Source organism: Salmo salar, chromosome ssa12 (genome assembly GCF_905237065.1).
Source record: "Salmo salar chromosome ssa12, Ssal_v3.1, whole genome shotgun sequence".
Lineage (NCBI taxonomy): Eukaryota > Metazoa > Chordata > Actinopteri > Salmoniformes > Salmonidae > Salmo > Salmo salar.
The window spans coordinates 11,351,272-11,376,975 of record NC_059453.1 but is presented as its reverse complement, the minus strand read 5'-3'; the positions used below and the strand labels follow the sequence as shown (position 1 = coordinate 11,376,975).

Genomic DNA, 25,704 nt, shown 5'->3' with positions numbered 1-25,704 from the left:
GCTATTACCATGAGCTAATCCCCAATCAAAGTGCCAACCTCCTGTGATTTTATATATATATATATATACACACACACACATATGCAAAGCAAAAATATGTTTTTATTGTTGCTAATTTATATAAAAATGTAAAAATACTGAAATATTATATTTACATAAGTATTCAGACCCTTTACTAAGTACTTTGTTGAAGCACCTTTGGCAGTGATTACAGCCTTGAGTCTTCTTGGGTATGATGCTACAAGCTTCTTCTCTGCAGATCCTCTCAAGCTCTGTCAAGTTGGATTGGGAGCACTGTTGCACAGCTATTTTCAGGTTTCTCCAGTGATATTCGATCAGGTTTAAGTCCGGGCTCTGGCTGGGCCACTCAAGGACATTCCGAGACTTGTCCCGAAGCCACTCCTGCGTTGTCTTGGCAGTGTGCGTAGGGCCATTGTCCTGTTGGAAGGTGAACCTTCGCCCCAGTCTGAGGTCCTGTGCGCTCTGGAGCATGTTTTCATCAAGGATCTCTCTGTACTTTGCCTCGATCCTGACCAGTCTCCTAGTCCCTGTCGCTGAAAAACATCCCCACAGCATGGTGCTGCTATATATATATATATATATATATATATACACACACACACAGTGAACAAAAATATAAACACAACAATTTCAAAGATTTTACTGAGTTACAGTTAATTGAAGGAAATCAGTCAATTGAAATAAATTCATTAGGCCCTAATCTGTGGATTTCACATGACTGGGCAGAGGCGCAGCCATGGGCAGGCCTGGAAGGGCATAGGCTCACCCACTGGGGAGCCAGGCCAAGCCAATCAGAATGAATTTTTCACCACTAAAGGGCTTTATTACAGACAGAAATACTCCTCAGCACTGTTTGTTTTCTGTTTTCAAACTTCTGCATTCAAATAGTAGTTTAATGTTCTTTGTGTCTCATATGTTGCAGCTACTCTCTGTCAGGTAGAACAGGAAATCATGTTGTCTCTATTCAATACATTTCTATCAGCAATATTCAGAACATTTCACCTCCCTGAATACACCCTGTTTGTTCAGGTTCAGTGTCCTCCCAGCACATCAGTACAAGAAGCCCCATATCTGCTGGATACACTAGTACACTGACCATCTGGAAGGATCCCATCAAGGCCTTTTCATTTCTTGGACTGTGCTCTCATCTTCACTGCAGCCAAGGTTTATTGTTTGGTATATCTGCCAACACAGTCTAATTCTGGCACCGATGCCACTGTTATTTGACAAGATATTTACTCGCCGTGTTTGTGGGGGGAGAGAACTTTAGCAGCATGCAAGACTAAGAGTTTGACGTTCAAGTTCTTTTAATGTGCAAAGATCTTGCAAGACATATGACCTGTGTGTTTCTTAGCTTTGCCTCAGGACTAAGGAAGGATTGTATTAGGATGTTTTCTATAGAACTGACTGGTTAAGGATTTCTGCTGCCAACATGGCGCATCGGTCAAAATGCAATGAGGGGAGGGAGATTAGGAATCCAGGTTTAGGGTATTTAATACACAGTGGAACAGGAACACAGAATTCATAGGGGAGGGTTTGGAATGGATGTTGATTAAGGTTTAGGAGTTGGAGCTTGAAAGGCCGGTAGGAAGGTTAGGTTGTGGAAGGATGTGGTGGTCTGGAAGAGAAACAAGAGGGAAACATATTAGGAACACATCAACATAAAAGGTGCATGAATTACAAGGTAATGCCAGGTGACCAGGTAAAGGGAATGGACTTAACATATACAGTAAAGTGCCCAGTAAACGGCTACACAGCCCTTTTTTACTGCCTTAAAATTCTATATAAAAATGTTCTTATCATCCAAATTTCTAAAGTGAAGGAACAAATTATAGAAACATTTCCAAAATAATTTAAAATAAAGATGTCTTGTTTTCGTATTTCTTCACACCTCAGAGTTAATACTTGTTGGATGCACCTTTGACAGCTGTAATCATTTTGACACTTTGCACAACTCTTAGGGCAACATACAGTATATTCATTGTTTTTGTAAAACATTGTTCAAGATGAAAAAAGTCCAGAGAGGACCCCAATTGCAAACACTTCTTGGCAGGTGGAGGCAAAGATACACGTTGCAAGAAACATTACCCACCGCATAAAAACCTCTGCCTCAGAAATCAGACTTTCTGTAATGCTCTCGCCAAGTAGTAGAGATACTCCCTTAACGAGTTTAAACCAATTAGCAAAATTCCTTTAAGTAGTGGAACACTATAGTACAGAAGCTACACGTACCATTTGTGTGCCTTTCAAAAATGTTATTTGGGTCATCAAACATTGGTCACGTGAGCTGTGGCATGGTGGCTTAATATTGAAACGTATGTCATCTAGACGTTGAGCTGATCTACAGTGAGGGAAAAAGGTATTTGATACCCTGCTGATTTTGTACATTTGCCCACTGACAAAGAAATGATCAGTCTATAATTTTAATGGTAGGTTTATTTGAACAGTGAGAGACAGAATGACAACAACAACAAAAATCCAGAAAAACACATGTCAAAAATGTTATAAAATGATTTGCATGTTAATGAGGGAAATAAGTATTTGACCCCTCTGCAAAACATGACTTAGTACTTGGTGGCAAAACCCTTGTTGGCAATCACAGAGGTCAGATATTTCTTGTAGTTGGCCACCAGGTTTGCACACATCTCAGGAGGGATTTTGTCCCACTCCTCTTTGCAGATTTTCTCCAAGTCATTAACCTGTTAGGGCTAGGGGGCAGTATTTACACGGCCGGATAAAAAACGTACCCGATTTAATCTGGTTATTACTACTGCCCAGAAACTAGAATATGCATATAATTATTGGCTTTGGATAGAAAACACCCTAAAGTTTCTAAAACTGTTTGAATGGTGTCTGTGAGTATAACAGAACTCATATGGCAGGCAAAAACCTGAGAAGATTCTGTACAGGAAGTGCCCTCTCTGACCATTCCTTGAGCTTCTTGACTCTTTTTATTGAAAACTTAGGATCTTTGCTGTAACGTGACACTTCCTACGGCTCCCATAGGCTCTCAGAACCCGGGAAAAAGCTGAATGATGTCGAGGCAGCCCCTGGCTGAAAAACATTAGCGCGTTTGGATAGTGGTCGGTCAGAGTACTATGAGACTGAGGCGCGTGCACGAGGCGACCCCATGTTTTTATTTTCTCTCTCTTTGTACTAAAACACAGATTCCCGGTCGGAATATTATCGCTTTTTTACGAGAAAAATGCCATAAAAATTGATTTTAATCAGCGGTTGACATGCTTCGAAGTACGGTAATGGAATATTTAGATTTTTTTTGTCACGAAACGCGTCGTGCGCGTCACCCTTCTTTACACTTCGGATAGTGTCTTGAACGCACAAACAAAACAGAGGATATTTGAACATAACTATGGATTATTTTGAACCAAACCAACATTTGTTATTGAAGTAGAAGTCCTGGGAGTGCATTCTGATGAAGAACAGCAAAGGTAATAACATTTTTCTTATAGTAAATCTGACTTTGGTGAGGGCTAAACTTGGTGGGTGTCTAAATAGCTAGCCCTGTGATGCCGGGCTATCTACTTAGAATATTGCAAAATGTGCTTTCACCGAAAAGCTATTTTAAAATCGGACATATCGAGTGCATAGAGGAGTTCTGTATCTATAATTCTTAAAATAATTGTTATGTTTTTTGTGAACGTTTATCGTGAGTAATTGAGTAAATTCACTGGTATGCTAGTTCTGAACGTCACATGCTAATGTAAAAAGCTGGTTTTTGATATAAATATGAACTTGATTGAACAAAACATGCATGTATTGTATAACATAATGTCCTAGGTGTGTCATCTGATGAAGATCATCAAAGGTTAGTGCTGCATTTAGCTGTGGTTTCGGTTTATGTGACATTATATGCTAGCTTGAAAAATGGGTGTCTGATTATTTCTGGCTGGGTACACTGCTGACATAATCTAATGTTTTGCTTTCGTTGTAAAGCCTTTTTGAAATCGGACAGTGTGGTTAGATTAACGAGAGTCTTGTCTTTAAAATGGTGTAAAATAGTCATATGTTTGAGAAAATGAAGTTATAGCATTTCTAAGGTATTTGAATAACGCACCACAGGATTCCACTGGCTGTTACGTAGGTGGGACGATTTCGTCCCACCGACCCTAGAGAAGTTAAGGTTTCGAGGCTGACGTTTGGCAACTCGAACCTTCAGCTCCCTCCACAGATTTTCTATGGGATTAAGGTCTGGAGACTGGCTAGGCCACTCCAGGACCTTAATGTGCTTCTTCTTGAGCCACTCCTTTGTTGCCTTGGCCGGGTGTTTTGGGTCATTGTCATGCTGGAAAACCCATCCACGACCCATTTTCAATGCCCTGGCTGAGGGAAGGAGGTTCTCACCCAAGATTTGACGGTACATGGCCCCGCCCATCGTCCCTTTAATGTGGTGAAGTCCTCCTGTCCACTTAGCAGAGAAACACCCCCAAAGCATAATGTTTCCACCTCCATGTTTGACAGTGGGGATGGTGCTCTTGGGGTCATTGGCAGCATTCCTCCCCCTTCAAACACGGCGAGTTGAGTTGATGCCAAAGAACTCAATTTTGGTCTCATCTGACCACAACACTTTCACCCAGTTGTCCTCTGAATCATTCAGATGTTCATTGGCAAATTTCAGACGGGCATGTATATGTGCTTTCTTGAGCAGGGGGACCTTGCGGGCGCTGCAGGATTTCAGTCCTTCACGGCGTAGTGTGTTACCAATTGTTTTCTTGGTGACTATGGTCCCAGCTGCCTTGAGATCATTGACAAGATCCTCCCGTGTAGTTCTGGGCTGATTCCTCACTGTTCTCATGATCATTGCAACTCTACGAGGTGAGATCTTGCATGGAGACCCAGGCTGAGGGAGATTGACAGTTCTTTTATTCATTTGCGAATAATTGCACCAACTGTTGTCACCTTCTCACCAAGCTGCTTGGCGATGGTCTCGTAGCCCATTCCAGCTTTGTGTAGGTCTACAATCTTGTCCCTGACATCCTTGGAGAGCTCTTTGGTCTTGGCCATGGTGGAGAGTTTGGAATCTGATTGATTGATTGCTTCTGTGGACAGGTGTCTTTTATACAGGTAACAAACTGAGATTAGGAGCACTCCCTTTAAGAGTGTGCTCCTAATCTCAGCTCGTTACCTGTATAAAAGACACCTGGGAGCCAGAAATCTTTCTGATTGAGAGGGGGTCAAATACTAATTTCCCTCATTAAAATGCAAATATTTATAACATTTTTGACATGTGTTTTTCAGGATTTATTTGTTGTTATTCTGTCTCTCACTGTTCAAATAAATCTACCATTAAAATTATAGACTGATAATTTCTTTGTCAGTGGGCAAACGTACAAAATCAGCAGGGGATCAAATACTTTTTTCCCTCACTGTACCTACACAGTATATACACCATGACGTCTCATTCACTGTTTAATCATGACCTGGTCATGCTCCTGGCAACCGCCAATTGCACATTGTCCATATAATCTGGGATAGGTCCCACCCTTATGTCAAAATGTTCAAGCCGAGATAAAATACTGGGGCCATTAATTCCCTTTCCAGTTTTGCCAGACTATAGTGCTGAATCTATAAATAAGTCAGACTGATTTCTGAGTTGATAGTTTTCCTCAAAAGGATATGCATGTGTATACCCTCTTCCCTTTGCCACTCTAGAACCTTTTTGGAGGCAAAAAAAGAGCAGCCAAATTCCCCATTAACCTCTCTTGGGTAGGGGGCAGTATTTTCACGGCCGGATGAAAAACGTACCCAAATTAAACAGCCTGCTACTCGGGCCCAGAAACTACAATATCTATATTATTAGTAGATTTGGATAGAAAACACTCTGGATTTTCTAAAACTGTTTGAATGTTGTCTGTGAGTATAACAGAGAAAAATCCAACCCGGAAGTGGGTAATCTGATGCTTGTAGACTTTTCAAGTCATTGCCTATCTAAACACACAGTGACTTAGGGTTAATTTTGCACTTCCTAAGACTTCCACTAGATGTCAACAGTCTTTAGAACCTAGTTTCAGGCTTTTACAGTGAACAGAGAGCGAACAAGAAGGCCGGGAAGTTGGTGACTCAGAAAACGACATGAGTTTTGTGGTGCGCATTCACGTGATGAGGTAGCTGTGTTCCATAACGTTTTTCAAGACATTGGAATCGTCCGGTTGGAATATTATTGAAGTTTTATGTTAAAAAGGCCCTAAAGATTGATGCTATACAACGTTTGACATGTTTCAACGAACGTAAATATAACTTTTTTTAACTTTTTGTCGTGAAATTTTGGGCGCGCTTCCTACATTTGGAGTAGCTTACTGAACAGCTAACAACAAGGAGGTATTTGGACATAAATGATGGACTTTATCGAACAAAACAACATTTATTGTGGACCTGGGAAATCCTGGAAGTGCCTTCTGATGAAGATCAAAGGTAAGTGAATATTTATAATGCTATTTATGATTTTAGATGACTCCAAAATGGCGAGTATCTGTATTGCCTGGTGTATTTTTCTGAGCGCTGTACTCAGATTATTGCAAAGTGTGCTTTCCCTGTGAAGCTTTTTTGAAATCTGTCACAGCGGTTGCATAAAGGAGATGTTTATCTATAATTCTTTGAATAACAGTTTAATATTTTATGAACGTTTATGATGAGTATTTTTGTAAATTGTTGTGCTGATTCACCGGCAGTATTGGAGGCAAAAGATTTTCTGAACATCATGCGCCAATGTAAAATGCTGTTTTTGGATATAAATATGAACTTTATCGAACAAAACATACATGTATTGTCTAACATTGAGTCCTAGGAGTGTCATCTGATGAAGATTGTCAAAGATTAGTGCTTAATTTTAGCTGAATTTCTGGTTTTTGTGACCCCTCTCCTGCTTGGAAAATGGCTGTGTGGTTTTTCTTGTGTTGTCGCTGTCCTAACAAAATCTAACTTTATGCTTTCGCTGTAAAGCCTTTTTGAAATAGGACAATTTGGTTACATTAAGGAGAAGTGTATCTTTAAAATGGTGTAAAATAGTCGTATGTTTGAGAACTTTGAATTATGACATTTTGTTGTTTTGAATTTGGCGCTCTGATTTTTCACTGGCTGTTGAATAGTGTGAAACGTGGGTGGGACGGTAGCATCCCACCTGCCCAAGAAAGGTTAAACTGTTTAAATTCCCCATTAAACTGTTCAAATTCCCCATTACACTGTTTAAAGTTTTGAAGAAGAGGTCTGTCAACTGAGTCACTGATAAAAAAATTAAAGGAAATACTTTGCTAGTCACAAAAGCAACTTCAGGATTTTTTTATTTTGACACCTTGATCTTGCAAAGTAATACATTCATCTACAAAAGGTTTCAAGTACGTGTTCATGTGTGGCTTTTGGAGCTCAAAACATAAACTGCAGACAAGGACGTTTGTTTCTCAGATGTACAGGAAGCTCATTAACAGTACAAAGGAGCGGCCAAATGCTAAATGAAGAGGATTAAAACATTTGAACTCCGTCACAAATGAACTGAAGGGTGAGATTATCACGGGAATTTAGAGGCGACAGTTCCTTATGTAACAGTTCCGTCCCTCTCCTCGCACCTACCTGGGCTCGAACCAGGGACCCTCTGCACACACCGACAACAGCCACCCTCGAAGCATTGTTACCCATCGCTCCACAAAATCCGCGGCCCTTGCAGAGCAAGGGGAACAACTACTTCAAGGTCTCAGCGTGAATGACGTCACCGATTGAAATGCTATTAGCGCGCACCCCGCTAACTAGCTAGCCATTTTACATCGGTTACACTTACACATCTTCCCATCATATACAGTGCCTAGTAAGTAATCAGACCCCTTGACTTTTTCCACGTTTTGTTAAATTACAGCCTTATTCAAAAAAATATGTAATCCCTCAGCAATCTACACACAATACCCCATAATGACAAAGCAAAAATAGGTTTTATTTTTGCTAATGTATATATATTTTTTTTACAAAAACAGAAATACCTTATTTACATAAGTATTCAGACCCTTTGCTATGAGACTCAAAATTGAGCTCAGGTGCATCCTGTTCCCATTGATCATCCTTGAGATGTTTCTACAACTTGATTGTGGAGTCCACCTTTGGTAAATTCAATTGATTGGACATGATTTGGAAAGGCACACACCTGTCTATATAAGTTCCCACTGTCGACAGTGCATGTCAGAGCAAAAACCAAGCCATGGGGTTGAAGGAATTGTCCTTGGAGCTCAGAGGCAGGACCGTGTTGAGGCACAGATCTGAGGAAGGGTACCAACATATTTCTGCAGCATTGAAGGTCCCCAAGAACACAGTGGCAGCCATCATTCTTAATGGAAGAAGTTTGGAACCTACAAGACTCTTCCTAGAACTGGCCGCCTGGCCAAACTGAGAAATCGGGGGAGAAGGGCCTTCGTCAGGGAGGTGACCGAGAACCCGATGGTCACTCTGACAGAAGGACAACTATCTCTGCAGCACTTCACCAATCAGGCCTTTATGGTAGAGTGGCCAGACGGAAGCCACTCCTCAGTAAAAGGAACATGACAGCCCGCTTGGAGTTTGCCAAAAGACACCTAAAGACTTAGACCATGAGAAACAAGATTCCCTGGTCCGATGAAACCAAGATTGAACTATTTGGCCTGAATGCCAAGCGTCACGTCTGGAGGAAACCTGGCACCATCCCTACGGTGAAGAATGGTGCTGGCAGCATCATAGTCTGGGGATCTTTTTCAGCGGCAGGGACTGGGAGACAAGCCAGGATCGAGACAAAGATAAACGGAGCAAAGTACAAAGAGATCCTTGATGAAAACCTGCTCCAGAGTGCTCAGGACTTCAGACTGGGGCAAAGGATCACCTTTCATCAGGACAATGACCCTAAGCACACTGCCAAGACAATACAGGATTGGCTTCGGGACAAGTCTCTGAATGTCCTTGAATGGCCCAGCCAGAGCCTGCACTTGAACATCTCTAGAGAGACCTGAAAATAACTGTGGAGCAATGTTCCCCATCCAACCTGACAGAGCTTGGGAGGATCTTTAGAGAAGAATGTGAGAAACTCCTCAAATGCAGGTGTGCCAAAATTGTAGCGTCATACTCAAGATGACTTGAGGCTGTAATCGCTGCCAAAGGTGCTTCAACAAAGTACTGAGTAAAGGGTCTGAATACTTATGTAAATGTGATATCAGTTTTACATTATTTTTTTATACATTATCAACATTTTTATTTTTTTTTAAACTGATTTTTGCTTTGTCATTATGGGGTATTGTGTGTAGATTGAGGGGGAAATACAATCTATTTCAGAATATGTCTGTAGCGTAACTAAATGTGGAAAAAGTCAAGGGCTCTGAATACTTTCCAAAGGCACTGTACATTATCTATAGAAGCTGGATTTTCTTTTGAACTCTATCAAATCAATGCTTTAAATTGTTTGTAATGTCAGATTCCTGCAACATATTCTGAATGTGCTCTTCTAATGGCAAATATATCTTTTTTAAATGACCTTTCAGTCTTTCCTATTGCCACAGCTCCTGCAGTACACCTTTTGTATCAGCATTTTCCACCATGCTAACCATGCTAAGACAATTCTCACACATGTACTGAGTTTCCCTGTACTGTTTCATGTCATCGACTTGTAAAATAAATATTTTGATGCACTAATGGAATTACAATGCTTAAATTTTAGAGCTAAAAGCCGAAGTTCATTTTGCTCTTTAGTCAGTCTCACAGTCATCTGGGACCAGATCATCTTTTGAGTTGTATTGGAGACCATCTGCCTCAGAATGAAGATCTGAATGGGATATGAAGGCCATCCACATGGATAGGTCCAGCCCAGCCTGACTGATGTCCACCCGGGAACAACCTGCCCAGCGGTGAGAGGCACCTGTTAAAAAACACTACACCGGCTTAGTTTCCCAGATGCCAGGATGATGAGCCAAGGAGGGATTGTTCTAAACTGGCTACCCAAGTCAGTGCGCGATGGGACAAGGACATTGCGACACAGCCTGGGATCGATCCTGGGTCTGTAGTGACGCCTCTAGCACTGCGATACAGTGCCTTAGACCGCTGCGCCACTCGGGAGGCCCCCAAAGTTAACTTGGTGAAAGCACCTTTGACAGCCATAAGTTGTGAATCATTTTGAATAAGATTCCACCAACCTTACTCAACATTGGTTGATTAATTAATTAATAAATAACATTTTTCTAAACTAATCCAATCTGTTAGTATTTAGACTTATTACACCGTTTACTGAGATGGTTGTTCCAGTTTAGAGAGTTTCAGTAGACATAAAATTAGAGCTCTTTGCCCACATACACCAGTGGTGTGTTTGGCATGGAAATTAGGATGCATAAGCAGTAAAGAACATACCTACTGTCAAATATGGTGGTAAATCTTGGATGTCTGCACTGATGGACTGCCCTCTTCAATTCAAACCACAGGTTTTCAATGGAGTTCAAGTCCTGAGGAGTAAGTTTCAGAAATCCCCATCTGCTAAACAAGCAATAACAAGTCTAGACCCGTTTAGGAAAAAAAGTATTTTAATGTATTCGGTAATGTTATACTTATCCAGATTTACCAGAGGGTTCAAATTGCAATGAGTTGGAGGCAAGACCGCTTTGTCAGCATAGCGGAGGCTTCACACATAGCCAAGGCTTCACACTTTTATGAGATGACTATAAATAGAATCCACGGTGGCAGGAAAAGGTTGGAATGAAGGCCAAACAGTCAGTCAACACAGACTAGATACATGGTGTCAGAAGGTCGTTTTTGGAGCAGTGAGCAGTTACCTACTCTGTGAAATTACTTTAGTTGCAGGATTTGTGAAATCTGTGGTTCTGAAACACAATGGCCACCCTCCATGCTAACTACATTGGAGAAGCATGCCAGATCTCAGAACGCCTGAGTCTGCATATCAGCTAACCACATCATATGATATAGCAATTTGACGTGGCATGCAACCATTGGTTGATGCAATGCAACCAATAAGATACTCTGGGATCATAATTCTATATAAAGGTTTTGCCCCAAGGGAGTGCGAGGGCAAGTTGATCAGACACATTCATCCCACTCTGATGTCATCAGGGGTTCATGAAGTGAAGCGGCAAGAAACCTTATTGTATTTGTTGCCGTTGGTTATTTCAATGTTGTGATTTTCATAGTTTCAGATGTAGAGTTCAACATGTAAATAGGAAGAGGATTATGAACAGGTTCTGAAAGAAGAAACATTAACTACTTGAGAAAGGAAGGTTAACTAGAAAGTCACAGTCTGTATGCCACATTATTGTAGCTATTAGAAAGCTGTTGGGGTGATTCCTCACCAAACTAGAACAACAAAATACAGATTTTTATTTTTTTAATGATTTATGATATATATATATTTTTTAATTTAAACCTTAGAAGGGTCCTTTGGAGGAAGCATTTTGTGACATATATTGGACATTATGTTAAAGCGTAATTGAGGAAAAAAATATTAAAGTTGGAACATTTGTGACATTTAACGGACTTGTTATGAGGTTCTCTGTAACGGCCACTGAATCGAACATGACAAGAGGCACGGAGTGTGTTGTTGACCTTGATTAAAATTGATTTGCAAATTCAAGTTGATCCTAATTGTTGTCATATTGGCTTAGTTGTGATGGTTAATTAATTTAACATTTATCAATACCAACTCAGGAAGCCGGTGGCCACCACCTTTTAATGTTTTGCTACACTGTGCCTAATGAACACAACCCTGGTTCCGATCCAACAGATTGAAGGTGGTGGTGGCGGGCTTCTTAATTAATATTTTGCTACACTGTGCCTAATGAACACAACCCTGGTTCCGATCAAACAGATTGAAGGTGGTGGTGGCGGGCTTCTTAATTAATGTTTTGCTACACTGTGCCTAATGAACACAACCCTGGAGGTCAAGGCTATTACCAAAGCAGCAGTTAAACTGGACAACTTCTATTCAACTCATTCACAGGCAGACAGGAACACTTTCAATTTTCCCCATGATTTAAATCAGTCTTCCAATTGTGAGTCTGAATGTGAAGGGTTTAACTTCTAAACAGTGATCCTTGGTGGGGTCATCTAGTGGATTGGGCTGTCACTTCTCCTTTCTGTTTTAAAAGGCTTGGCTAGGACGAGTCCCTGCTCCCCCAGAGACGCTTGTGTTCCAACAGCTGCAGCTGAAGGGGAGTTCAGTGATTTCTGACACACCTGTTTCTGAACATGGACATATTGGGCTTGTAAATGATCTATTGCTTTGGTACACTTCCTGTAACTCTGCCATCGACTGTATGGGATCACAGAGATTCAAGAACAGCTCAGCAGGTTTCATGCAATCCTAAATGACTTTAGGCTGCATGTATTTCTGACACCCAGTTTTGGAACAAGGCAATGTTTGGAGAAGGTTACTAACAGGAAGTAATACTTTTAGACTTGTTTGTCTAAAGATCTGTACAGCTTGCTGAAAAACCCAACAGCTCCCCATTTGATCCAAGTGTTTCTCCTTGTAAATGTATTAGACTCATATTACATTTAGTCCTCCATTGACTTCACACTGCATGATGAAGAGTGAAGACCTCATACCTATACTGTAGACCACAGAGATATCCAATTTTATACCTTTATTTAACTAGGCAAGTCAATTAAGAACAAATTCTAATTTACAATGACAGCCTACCGGGGAACAGTTGGTTAACTGCCTTGTTCAGGGACAGAACAACAGATTTATACCTTGTCGGCTCTGGCATTCGATCCAGCAACCTTTCAGTTACTATCCCAACGCTCTAACCACTAGGCTACCTGCCACCCCAATACAGTCCAGCACATTATGTTGACCTTATTAGTCGACCATGAGGTTCTCACATTGCTGACACCGTAATAGTTTTACAGAGAGACATATGACCTGGGAAATAAAATCTGAATTATCTGACCCAAGCTTGGTTGTTTTTTTGGATCAATGCCACAGCATGTGACATTTCATATCCAGATTTAGATTTGAACTGGCGGTGGGGTGTCTCAGCCAAACTCCTGTCTGTGGTGATAAACTACTTTGTGAGCACAGACAGTCATTTAAAGCACCCTTAACATGTATTGGATCAAGAGTTACTATCCAATCCTCCCAAAGCCCTACTAAAATGTATCAAATATGTACAATAACAGTTTTATAATGACAGATTACTCAACTGCTTAATGACATCTCCTAGTTAAAAAGGGGGCATGCAACTCCTGTTCTGGACAGCCCATCCACATGGTTTGCAGGCTCTTGTTCCATCCCAGCACTAACACAGAGGCTTCAGCTGAATCAACTTGTTGTGAAGGGTCATGCCAATGAGGGGATTCGATCAAACTGGCCTGGGTTGCACCGAGCTATGGCCTGTCGCATGACCGAGTGAAGCAAAAACCATCACGCATTCTGCATTCTGCAGCAATATGCCATCCCATCTGGTTTGGACTTAGTGGGACTATCACAATGACCCAAAACACCTCCAGGCAGTGTAAGGTCTATTTGACCAAGAAGGAGAGTGATGGAGTTCTGCATCAGATGACCTGGCTTCCACAATCCCCCGACCTCAGCCAACAAGTGCTCAGCATATGTGGGAACTCCTTCAAGACTGTTGGAATAGCATTCCAGGTGAAGCTGGTTGAGAGAATGCCAAGCGTGTGAAAAGCTGTCATCAAGGCAAAGGGTGGCTACTTTGACGAATATAAAAAATATTTTTATTTGTTTAACACTTTTTAAGTTACTACATGATTCCATGTGTTATTTCATACTTTTGATGTCTTCACTATTATTCTATGTAGAAAATAGTAAAAATAAAGAAAAACCCTTGAATGAGTAGGTGTGTCCAAACTGTTGACTGGTACTGTATATGTATATATTTTCAGCCAGCTCATCTGCTAAGCGGTTAACTTCAGACTGTAATAACAGTTTGAGGCAGCTATATCGCTGTCAGCAATATGAGTGGATACGATTATTGAAATACTTGTATGGTGTAATATAAGTCCTAAGAATCCTACTGAACCATTTTATCCAACTGAAATGTGAGACAAATAAAATTGCCTCCAGAATCTTCAATATATCATACTGTAGATAAATAACACATTCATTTTAACAGTTTTATGAGCTGTTATTGAAAGCCTAAATGTTTCTGTTCTAGCTTTAAAATATGAATTGAATATGGTTCCACTAAGGTGAAACAAGTTCTACAACTGCATCATCGAGAGCATCCTGACCGGTTGCATCACCGCCTGGTATGGCAACTGCTCGGCCTCCGAACGTAAGGTGCTACAGAGGATAGTGCTTATGGCCCAGTACATCACCGTGGCCAAGCTTCCTGCCATCCAGGACCTATATACTAGGCGATGTCAGAGGAAGGCCCAGTATTTTTTTCAAAGACTCCAGTCACCAAAGCATTGAGGTTCGTTTTCTGACCCATCTGTCTTAATGTAACCATGATTGCGTTCTGACCCAACTGTTGTTCAATGTAACGGTAGGGTCAGTATCTTCTGCTAGCAATAACACCAAGTAAGCTCGCTAGCTACTAACAAAGGTGGTGGTAAATGCTCGCCGACTTCCTCTGTTAGAAACAAAAAAAAGCTTGCTAACTAACACTAGATCAGTTATTGGCCCTCAGTACACGTTATTCCACCAATTTGGTTTTCACTGACGGTTGATAATGGAAGCCAGGCTTTATTTACAATCATAAATAGTTCAACAGATCATAAACCCACCTTTTAAAATAGTCCTTGTCGTCAGTTGTTTAGCTGAGCGATGAATTTGCTGAGGAAGGACGTAAACTTCCATTGTGTTCTAGAATCAGAAGTGACGTTATATTTATGCTGCCATCAGTGAGTTAGCTATTACTGTAGGCAGTTAGCAACTGAACGGTTTTCAGTAAATAAAAATATATGAAGCATCTGCGAATTATATTATTGATACATTGCTTCCCTAAGGACTACTGCCATTACCAGAACACTAGAGAATGTAATAGCTAAACACTATGAAACGGCCTTGCTGATAGAGCAAGCTAACAATGCTAAGCTAGACTGGTTCGCAGAGGTGTGTGGCTATTTTGTTCGCTACAATGCTGCTAACATCAGAAGTTGGCTTTTTTTCTTGAATCCTAAAGTGACAACATGTTCACAATACACAATTATCATCATGCCAGCTTCATTTCAATATATAATACTCAAACGCAACTCCAAAGCATTAAGATAAAGATCACATTATTTGTAAATTGTGACTGAAATGTTACTTGACACACATACATATAGAGGTTGGAGCAGAGGGCTACCATACTGGGCACCCCTAGAGAAGTTGTTGTGGGGGGGGGGGGACTAAGTGCCTTGCTCATGGGCACAATAACAGACAATGGCATCTAGGATTCCATACCAGAAACCCTCCTGTAGGCAGTTCACTTCCGGGCAATCTTTTTTCCCGTCAGACCTGGGATTCAAACTGGCAACCCTCCAGTTGCTGGCTCGCCTCTCTGACCACTACCTGCCGACCATTTGAATATTCTAAACTAAACTGGGACATGCTTAACACCCCAGCCATCCTACAATCCAAGCTTGATGCCCTCAATCTCACACAAATTATTAATGAACCCACCAGGTACAACCCCAAAGCCGCAAACACTGGCACCCTCATAGATATCATCCTAACCAACGTGCCCTCTAAATACACCTCTGCTGTTTTCAACCAAGATCTCAGCGATCACTGCCTCATTGCCTTCACCCGTAATGGGTCAGCGGTCAAACGACCTCCACTCATCACCGTCAAACGCTCCCTGAAACATTTCAACGAGCAAGCCTTTCTAATCGACCTGGCCCTGGTATCCTGGAAGGATATTGACCTCATCCCGTCAGTAGAGGATGCCTGGTTATTTTTTTTCAATGCCTTCCTCTCCATCTTAAATAAGCATGCCCCTTTCAAGAAATTTAGAACCAGGAACAGATATAGCCCTTGGTTCTCCCCAGACCTGACTGCCCTTAACCAACACAAAAATATCCTGTGGCGTTCTGCATTAGCATCGAACTGCCCCCGCGATATGCAACTTTTTAGGGAAGTTAGAAACCAATACACACAGGCAGTTAGAAACGCCAAGGCTAGCTTTTTCAAACAGAAATTCGCTTTGTGCAACTCCAACTCTAAAAAGTTCTGGGACATTGTAAAGTCCATGGAGAATAAGAACACCTCCTCCCAACTGCCCACTGCACTGAGGATAGGAAACTCTGTCACCACCGATAAGCCCACTATAATTGAGAATTTCAATAAGCATTTTTCTACGGCTGGCCATGCTTTCCACCTAACTACCCCTACTGCATTCAACAGCACTGCACCCCCCACAGCTACTCGCCCAAGCCTCCCCCATTTCTCCTTCTCCCAAATCCATTCAGCTGATGTTCTGAAAGAGCTGCAAAATCTGGACCCCTACAAATCAGCTGGGCTTGACAATCTGGACCCTTTCTTTCTAAAATTATCTGCAGAAATTATTGCAACCCCTATTACTAGCCTGTTCAACCTCTCTTTCATGTCGTCTGAGATTCCCATAGATTGGAAAGCAGCTGCTGTCATCCCCCCTCTTCAAAGGAGGTGACACTCTTGACCCAAATTGCTACAGACCTATATCCATCCTACCCTGCCTTTCTAAGGTCTTCGAAAGCCAAGTCAACAAACAGATTACCGACCATTTCGAATCCCACCGCACCCTCTCCGCTATGCAATCTGGTTTCAGAGCTGGTCATGGGTGCACCTCAGCCACGCTCAAGGTCCTAAACGACATCGTAACCGCCATCGATAAGAAACAATACTGTGCTGCCGTATTCATTGACCTGGCCAAAGCTTTTGACTCTGTTAATCACCACATCCTCATCGGCAGACTCAGTAGCCTTGGTTTCTCAAACGATTGCGTCGCCTGGTTCACCAACTACTTCTCTGACAGAGTTCAGTGTGTCAAATCGGAGGGCCTACTGTCTGGACCTCTGGCAGTCTCTATGGGGGTACCACAGGGTTCAATTCTTGGGCCAACTCTTTTCTCTGTATACATAAATGATGTCGCTCTTGCTGCTGGTGAATCTCTGATCCACCTCTACGCAGACGACACCATTCTGTACACTTCTGGCCCTTCTTTGGACACTGTGTTAACAACCCTCCAGACGAGCTTCAATGCCATTCAACTCTCCTTCCATGGTCTCCAACTGCTCCTAAACACAAGTAAAACTAAATGCATGCTCTTCAACCGATCGCTGCCTGCACCTGCCCGCCTGTCCAGCATCACTTCTCTGGACGGTTCTAACTTAGAATTTGTGGACAACTACAAATACCTAGGTGTCTGGTTAGACTGTAAACTCTCCTTCCAGACTCACATCAATCATCTCCAATCCAAAGTGAAATCTCGAATTGGCTTCCTATTTCGCAACACAGCATCCTTCACTCATGCTGCCAAACATACCCTCGTAAAACTGACCATCCTACCAATCCTCGACTTCGGCGATGTCATTTACAAAATAGCTTCCAATACCCTACTCAACAAGCTGGATGCAGTCTATCACAGTGCCATCCGTTTTGTCACCAAAGCCCCATATACTACCCACCACTGCAACCTGTACGCTCTCGTTGGCTGGCCTTCGCTTCATAATCGTCGCCAAACACATTGGCTCCAGGTCATCTACAAGACCCTGCTAGGTAAAGTCCCCCCTTATCTCCGCTCACTGGTCACCATAGCAGCACCCACCTGTAGCACGCACTCCAGCAGGTATATCTCTCTGGTCACCCCTAAAGCCAACTCCTCCTTTGGTCGTCTCTCCTTCCAGTTCTCTGCTGCCAATGACTGGAACGAACTACAAAAATCTCTGAAACTGGAAACACTTATCTCCCTCACTAGCTTTAAGCACCAGCTGTCAGAGCAGCTCACAGATCACTGCACCTGTACATAGCCCATCTATAATTTAGCCCAAACTACTACTTCTTCCCCTTCTGTATTTGTTTATTTTATTTATTTTGCTCCTTTGCACCATATTATTTATATTTTATCTCTGAACTTTCTTCAAACTACAAATCTACCATTCCAGTGTTTTTCTTGCTATACTTTATTTACTTTGCCACCATGGCATTTTTTTGCCTTTACCTCCCTTATCTCACATCATTTGCTCACATTGTATATAGTCTTATTTTTTTTTCTTCTACTGCATCATTGATTGTATGTTGTTTTACTCCATGTGTAACTCTGTGTTTTTGTATGTTGTCGAACTGCTTTGCTTTATCTTGGCCAGGTCGCAATTGTAAATGAGAACTTGTTCTCAACTTGCCTACCTGATTAAATAAAGGTGAAATAAATAAATAAATAAAAAATTATACTTTGATCCCCATGATTTGTATTACATAATATACAATGTGTACAACATGATACTCAGGTTTAAAAGGTTGTTACCCTATTCAATATAGAATGTTCCAAACTCAAATTAGTCTTTCACCTCCAACATTTATTTACCTGTGAAACCCATGATTACCATCATGTATTACCAGACATCCAGGCTTTATTACAGGACACTCAAGGTTTATAACATGTTACCAGGGTTGAAGTGGTAAAACAATCGATTAGGTAAATACTGAGCACTGATCGAGATGACCAGAGACAAGAAGTGTGATGGATAATACAAGAACCCCTGCTCTACTGTAGAATAACAGGTGAGGTGGGTAAATGCTATTTACATAAAAATATGGTGTGTTTACATGTTTTTCCTTGTAGTTGACTTTCTAATGCAGATTAACTCTGTCCGGTGTCAGGCCTGTGATATTTTAACTGGTGTGTCTTCAAATTTGACTACCGACTGAACGCCTTCCCACACCGAGAGCAGTGGAAAGGTTTCTCTCCTGTGTGTGTTAGATGGTGTGTCTTTACCTTTTGAGAACTACTGAAACTTATCCAACATCGAGAGCACGGGTAAGGCTTCTCTCCTGTGTGAGTTAGCTGTTGTTTCTTTAACGCTTCTGACTTAACTGACTGAAACTCTTCTCACACTGGGAGCAGTGGAAAGTCATTGTGTTGTTCATGGTTTCCTGATGCTGTGGAACTTGGCTCACTGTCTGAACCTGGGTAGGAGCTTTCTCTCCTGTGGGAATATGAACAGATATTGTGTTAGAATCAGGAACAGAGCATTGAAGGGGGCTTTAAAATACTTGATTCAAGCAGAAGCACAATAACAGCTTTAGAATCCCCTGTGGCCGCCAAGTCACCAATCTCCACGCCTGAACTGACCTGGGTCAGTGATACTATCTACTTCTTCCTCCTCTTCCTCTAGATCTGGAGCAGACACTTCCCTGTTCTCCTTTTTTCCCCCTTCACTCCTCTCTTCTCCACCTCCTCTTTCACTACCATCTCCTCATGCTCTTCTTTGACTGCTCTCTCCTCCTCTTGTTCTTCTTTGACTGCTCTTTCCTCCACCTCTTCTTCTTTGACTGCTCTCTTCTCAATTCCTCTCTCCTCCTCTTTAACAATCACATTGAGTTCCAGCAGTTGACTGGAGTCCTACAGCTTCACTGAGACCATCTCTGGACCCCGCTGTGAGCTTCTCTGGGCTGGAACACCACAGCCTGAACCCGGGGACTCTATGGACTTGGGTACAGACATGGAAGGCTAGAGATGGATCCAAAAGAGGAAGCGCAACAAGTGAAAGGTGAATAAAATTACAAATACTAGAACAGCTTAGCCATCTAATCAAGGGATAAACCATGCATGCACAATATTCCATCCTCGAGGAATGTACTAATACATTTAGCTAGCTAGCTAACGTTGCTATAGCCATGACAACAATAGCTAACGTTAGCCATTTTGAGTTTAAGCTCTGGGTTAGCTTTAGCTTACTGACAAATCTGACCTTTCTCACTAGGATGAGATGATATCTAGAAGTTAGTTGAAAGCAAAGGCAAACCAAAATTATATTTGATTTATAATCACTGTAGCTGAGAATGTTCAACTCCAAGATACTCATTGGAGGTGAGTGGCAATGCGTTGTGGTGAAGTGTACCTCCGACTACATTGAGTCGGTATCAGTCGATACATGTAAAAATGTCCATTCTTTAATACGTACCTATGTTTGTCCTCTGTAAAGGCATTCTTTTCTTTGGATGCTGCAATCCGTAATTTTGACCTCTGTCAAATTGCAACGCGTAATCCAGACATGCACTACCACTTGATACTTGGCAGAGGTCACATAAAAAAATTATGTTGACCACCTATTGCAGCACCCAAAGAAAATAACGCCTTTACAAAGGACAAACATAGGTATAAGGTATACATTAAAGAATTTACATTTTAGGCCTACCGAGTGGCGCAGTGGTCTAAGGCACTGCTTTGCAGTTGCTAGCTGTGCCACTAGAGATCCTGATTCGAACCCAGGCTCTGTCGTATCCGGCCGTGACCGGGAGACCCATGGGGCAGCGCACAATTACCCCAGCTTCGTTCGTGTTAGGTGAGGTTTTGGCCGGCAGGGATGTCCTTGTCCCATCGTGCTCTATCGACTCCTGTGGCGGGCCGGGCGCAGTACACGCTGACACGGTCGCCAGGTGCAGTGTTTCCTCCGACACATTGGTGTGGCTGGCTTCTGGGTTAAGCAGGCATTGTGTCAAGAAGCAGCGTGGCTTGGTTGGGTTGTTTCAGAGGACGTATGGCTCTCAACCTTCGCCTCTCCCGAGTCCGTACGGGAGTTGCTGCGATGAGACAAGAGTAACTACCAATTGGATACCATGACATAAAGGGTAAAAAAAATTGACATTTTTACAAGTATCGACTGATACCGACCTCGAATTTTCCGGTGGCATTGATGGCCATGAAACACCTGTAACTGCCTTAAGAAAAATATAATTTACTTAAAGGACCCCCCCACCTAAGTTCCCACCACTATTACTATGTAATTTCCTGTCCTAGAGAGGAAATGCACATTTAGGTTCCATCTCCGAAGAATGAGGAAGGCTACTTATACATATTCACGGACTGGGAATTTCTAGGTGGAGTTGATTAAACATCAACAAACAGGAGCACTGACAACTGTCAGTGTAGTGTAGCTAGCTATCATGCTAACCTTCTCTAGCTAGCTAACTGTTGTTTCTGGGGGTTTTGTTTTATTACACCTTATTCAAAATATTAGCCGGCTGGTTCTGGAGCTGGCTCTATGGCGGTTTCTGGAGCTGGCACTATGGCTGGTTCTGGAGCTGGCACTATGGCTGGTTCTGGAGCTGGCACTATGGCTGGTTCTGGAGCTGGCTCTATGGCTGGTTCTGGAGCTGGCTCTATGGCTGGTTCTGGAGCTGGCTCTATGGCTGGTTCTGGAGCTGGCACTATGGCTGGTTCTGGAGCTGGCTCTATGGCTGGTTCTGGAACTGGCTCTATGGCTGGTTCTGGAGCTGGCTTATGGCTGGTTCTGGAGGTGGCTCTATGGCTGGTTCTGGAGGTGGCTCTACACACCACACCTCCAACTGGGCCACCAGCTTAGCAATCTGAGTACTCAGACCAAGCCACCACACCTCCGACTGGGCCACCAGCTTGGCAATCTGAGTACTCAGACCAAACCACCACACCGACAGGTAGCTGGATCAAATCCCCGAGCTGACAAGGTAAAAATCTGTCGTTCTGCCCCTGAACAAGGCAGTTAACCCACTTTTCCCAGGTAGGCCGTTGTTGTAAATAAGAATTTGTTCTTAACTGACTTGCCTAGTTAAATTAAAGGTTAAATAAAACAAACGTCAGAGTATCGTCAGACCATATTCTGCCAACTTGCTACCCATGGTCCAGCTAGCTGTCTGAATCGCCGTGACCACAACCGACCTCACTACTCACTGGACCCTTTTGATCACCTGGCTAAGCATGCCTCTCCTTAATGTCAATATGCCTTGTCCATTGCTGTTCTGGTTAGTGTTTATTGGCTTATTTCACTGTAGAGCCTCAAGCCCTGCTATTATACCTTATCCAACCTCTCAGTTCCACCACCCACACATGCGATGACATCACCTGGTTTCAATGATGTTTCTAGAGACAATATCTCTCTCATCATCACTCACTGCCTAGGTTTACCTCCACTGTATTCACATCCTACCATACCTTTGTCTGTACATTATACCTTGAAGCTATTTTATCGCCCCCAGAAACCTGCTCCTTTTACTCTCTGTTCCGGACGTCCTAGACGACCAATTCTCATATCTTTTAGCCGTACCCTTATCCTACTCCTCCTCTGTTCCTCTGGCGATGTAGAGGTGAATCCAGGCCCTGCAGTGCCTAGCTCCACTCCTATTACCCAGGCGCTCTCTTATGATGACTTCTGTAACCGTAATAGCCTTGGTAGCCTAAGTTTGTTTTATTCACTGCTTTACCACACTCTGCCAACCCGGATGTCCTAGCCATGTCTGAATCCTGGCTTAGGAAGACCACCAAAAACTCTGAAATCTCCATCCCTAACTACAACGTTTTCAGACAAGACAGAACAGCCAAAGGGGGCGGTGTTACAATCTACTGCAGAGATAGCCTGCAGAGTTCTGTCCTACTATCCAGGTCTGTACCCAAACAATTTGAACTTCTACTTTTAAAAATCCAACTCTAAAAACAAGTCTCTCACCGTTGCCGCCTGCTACAGAGCATCCTCTGCCCCCAGCTGTGCTCTGGACACCATATGTGAACTGATTGCCCCCCATCTGTCTTCAGAGCTCGTGCTGCTAGGTGACCTAAACTGGGACATGCTTAACACCCCAGCCACCCTACAATCTAAGCTTGATGCCCTCAATCTCACACGAATTATCAATGAACCTACCAGGTACCACCCCAAAGCCGCAAACACGGGCACCCTCATAGATAGCATCCTAACCAACTTGCCCTCTAAATACACCTCTGCTGTTTTCAACCAAGATCTCAGCGGTCACTGCCTCATTGCCTGCATCCGTAATGGGTCAGCGGTCAAACGACCTCCACTCATCACTGTCAAACGCTCCCTGAAACACTTCAGCGAGCAGGCCTTTCTAATCGACCTGGCCCGGATATCCTGGAAGGACATTGACCTCATCCCTTCAGTTGAGGACGCCTGTTTTTTTTTTTTTTTTAAATGCCTCCCTCACCGTCTTAAATAAGCATGCCCCATTCTCTCCAGACCTGACTGCCCTTAACCAATACAAAAACATCCTGTGTTGTTCTGCATTAGCGTCGAACAGCCCCCGTGATATGCAACTTTTCATGGAAGTTAGAAACCAATATACACAGGCAGTTAGAAAAGCAAAGGCTAGCTTTTTCAAGCAGAAAATGTACTTCCTGCAACACAAACTCAAAAAAAGTTCTGAGACACTCTAAAGTCCTTGGAGAATAAGAGCAGGGGTCTTCCTCCACCATCCTCCTTCTTTACTTACGGGTTACCAGGTGCACACAGTAGGGCCAGAGGCCAGACAGTGTGAGAGATCCCAGGCAGACGGGTAGAAGGCATAAGACATGGACAAGGGGCTCAAGGAGCTGTACACTCTCAGGCACAGGGAGAGGGCAGGGAGTGGAGGCCTGGAGTCAGAGGTCACCAGGTCAATGAATAGGTGTTAGTGACACTGTCCTTCAGGGGGGCAGAGCAGGCAAATTAATGTAAAATCATGTGAGATGAAAATGGACAAACAAAAAGGGTGTGCAATGTGTAGGCCCACTGAGTGTACATTCTGAACCTTGTTTGAGGTCAGTAGGTCACATGACCAAGGAGCTATTGAAATGAAACATTTTTTAAAATTCATTTTAAATCACCTGAGATGAAAAGGGACAAACTAAAGGGTGTGCAATATAGAAGGGTAGTCAGTGGACATTCTGAACTGTGTTTGTGGTCAGTAGGTCACATGACCAAGGAGCTATTGAAAATTGAATGTAAAAAAACGTTTGTACTTTGTTTACCCTCCATAACTAATTCAACTAGGAATACGGAATGCTGCTCACATTTTCTACTGTTTATTAGCTTTGGAAATTGTGAAAATAAGAATAAAATAAGGTCTTGTTGTGCGCAATTTTTCCAACATCATGACGCTTATTTGGAGAGTGCGGCTCAAGTGGTTTGAAATCTATTGAGGTTTGAAAGCGCATATATCCAACCTGAAACTGTCTTTACCTCGGTCTAACTTGTTCAGTAATCGTAAGTCATTTAGTCAGTGTGATTATAGATAGCTGAGAATGGTCAACTATCAACTCCACAATTTCTATTTTTTTATTTCACCTTTATTTAACCAGGTAGGCAAGTTGAGAACAAGTTCTCATTTACAATTGCGACCTGGCCAAGATAAAGCAAAGCAGTTTGACACATACAACAACAGAGTTACACATGGAGTAAAACAAACCTACAGTCAATAATATAGTAAAAAAATAAGTCTATATACAAAGTGAGCAAATGAGGTGAGATAAGGGAGGTAAAGGCAAAAAAGGCCATGGTGGCGAAGTAAATACAATATAGCAAGTAAAACACTGGAATGGTAGATTTGTAGTGGAAGAAAGTGCAAAGTAGAAATAGAAATAATGGGGTGCAAAGGAGCAAAATAAATAAATACAGTAGGGGAAGAGGTAGTTGTTTAGGCTAAATTATAGATGGGCTATGTACAGGTGCAATGATCTGTGAGCTGCTCTGACAGCTGGTGCTTAAAGCTAGTGAGGGAGATAAGTGTTTCCAGTTTTAGAGATTTTTGTAGTTCGTTCCAGTCATTGGCAGCAGAGAACTGGAAGAAGAGAGGAGGAAGGAGGAATTGTCTTTGGGGGTGACCAGAGAGATATACCTGCTGGAGCGCGTGCTACAGGTGGGTGCTGCTAAGGTGACCAGTGAGCTGAGATATGGGGGGACTTTACCTAGCAGGGTCTTGTAGATGACCTGGAGCGAGTGGGTTTGGCGACGAGTATGAAGCGATGGCCAGCCAACGAGAGCGTACAGGTCGCAGTGGTGGGTAGTATATGGGGCTTTGGTGACAAAACGGATGGCACTGTGATAGACTGCATCTAGTTTATTGAGTAGGGTATTGGAGGCTATTTTGTAAATGACATCGCCGAAGTCGAGGATCGGTAGGATGGTCAGTTTTACGAGGGAATGTTTGGCAGCATGAGTGAAGGATGCTTTGTTGTGAAATAGGAAGCCAATTCTAGATTTAACTTTGGATTGGAGATGTTTGATGTGAGTCTGGAAGGAGAGTTTACAGTCTAACCAGACACCTAGGTATTTGTAGTTGTCCACATATTCTATGTCAGAACCATCCAGAGTAGTGATGCTGGACGGGCGGGCATGTGCGAGCAGCGATCAGTTGAAGAGCATGCATTTAGTTTTACTTGTATTTAAGAGCAGTTGGAGGCCACGGAAGGAGAGTTGTATGGCATTGAAGCTCGCCTGGAGGGTTGTTAACACAGTGTCCAAAGAAGGGCCAGAAGTATACAGAATGGTATCGTCTGGGTAGAGGTGGATCAGACACTCACCAGCAGCAAGAGCGACATCATTGATGTATACAGAGAAAGGCCCAAGAATTGAACCCTGTGGCACCCCCATAGAGACTGCCAGGGGCCCGGACAACAGGCCCTCCGATTTGACACACTGAACTCTATCAGAGAAGTAGTTGGTGAACCAGGCGAGGCAATCATTTGAGAAACCAAGGCTATTGAATCTGCTGATGAGGATGTGGTGATTGACAGAGTCGAAAGCCTTGGCCAGGTCAATTAATACGGA

General features: G+C 42.7%; 1 long non-coding RNA gene across 1 annotated transcript; it reads right to left on the bottom strand.

Annotated features, from left to right (window-relative positions):
* Positions 1-1,497: 1,497 nt before the first annotated feature.
* LOC123725411 (uncharacterized) lies at positions 1,498-11,299 on the bottom strand. The gene is made up of 2 exons (XR_006757864.1): positions 10,381-11,299; positions 1,498-1,639 (listed from the first exon to the last, which is right to left on the bottom strand). It is a non-coding gene; the product is annotated as an uncharacterized lncRNA (long non-coding RNA).
* Between the last annotated feature and the right edge of the window lie 14,405 nt (positions 11,300-25,704).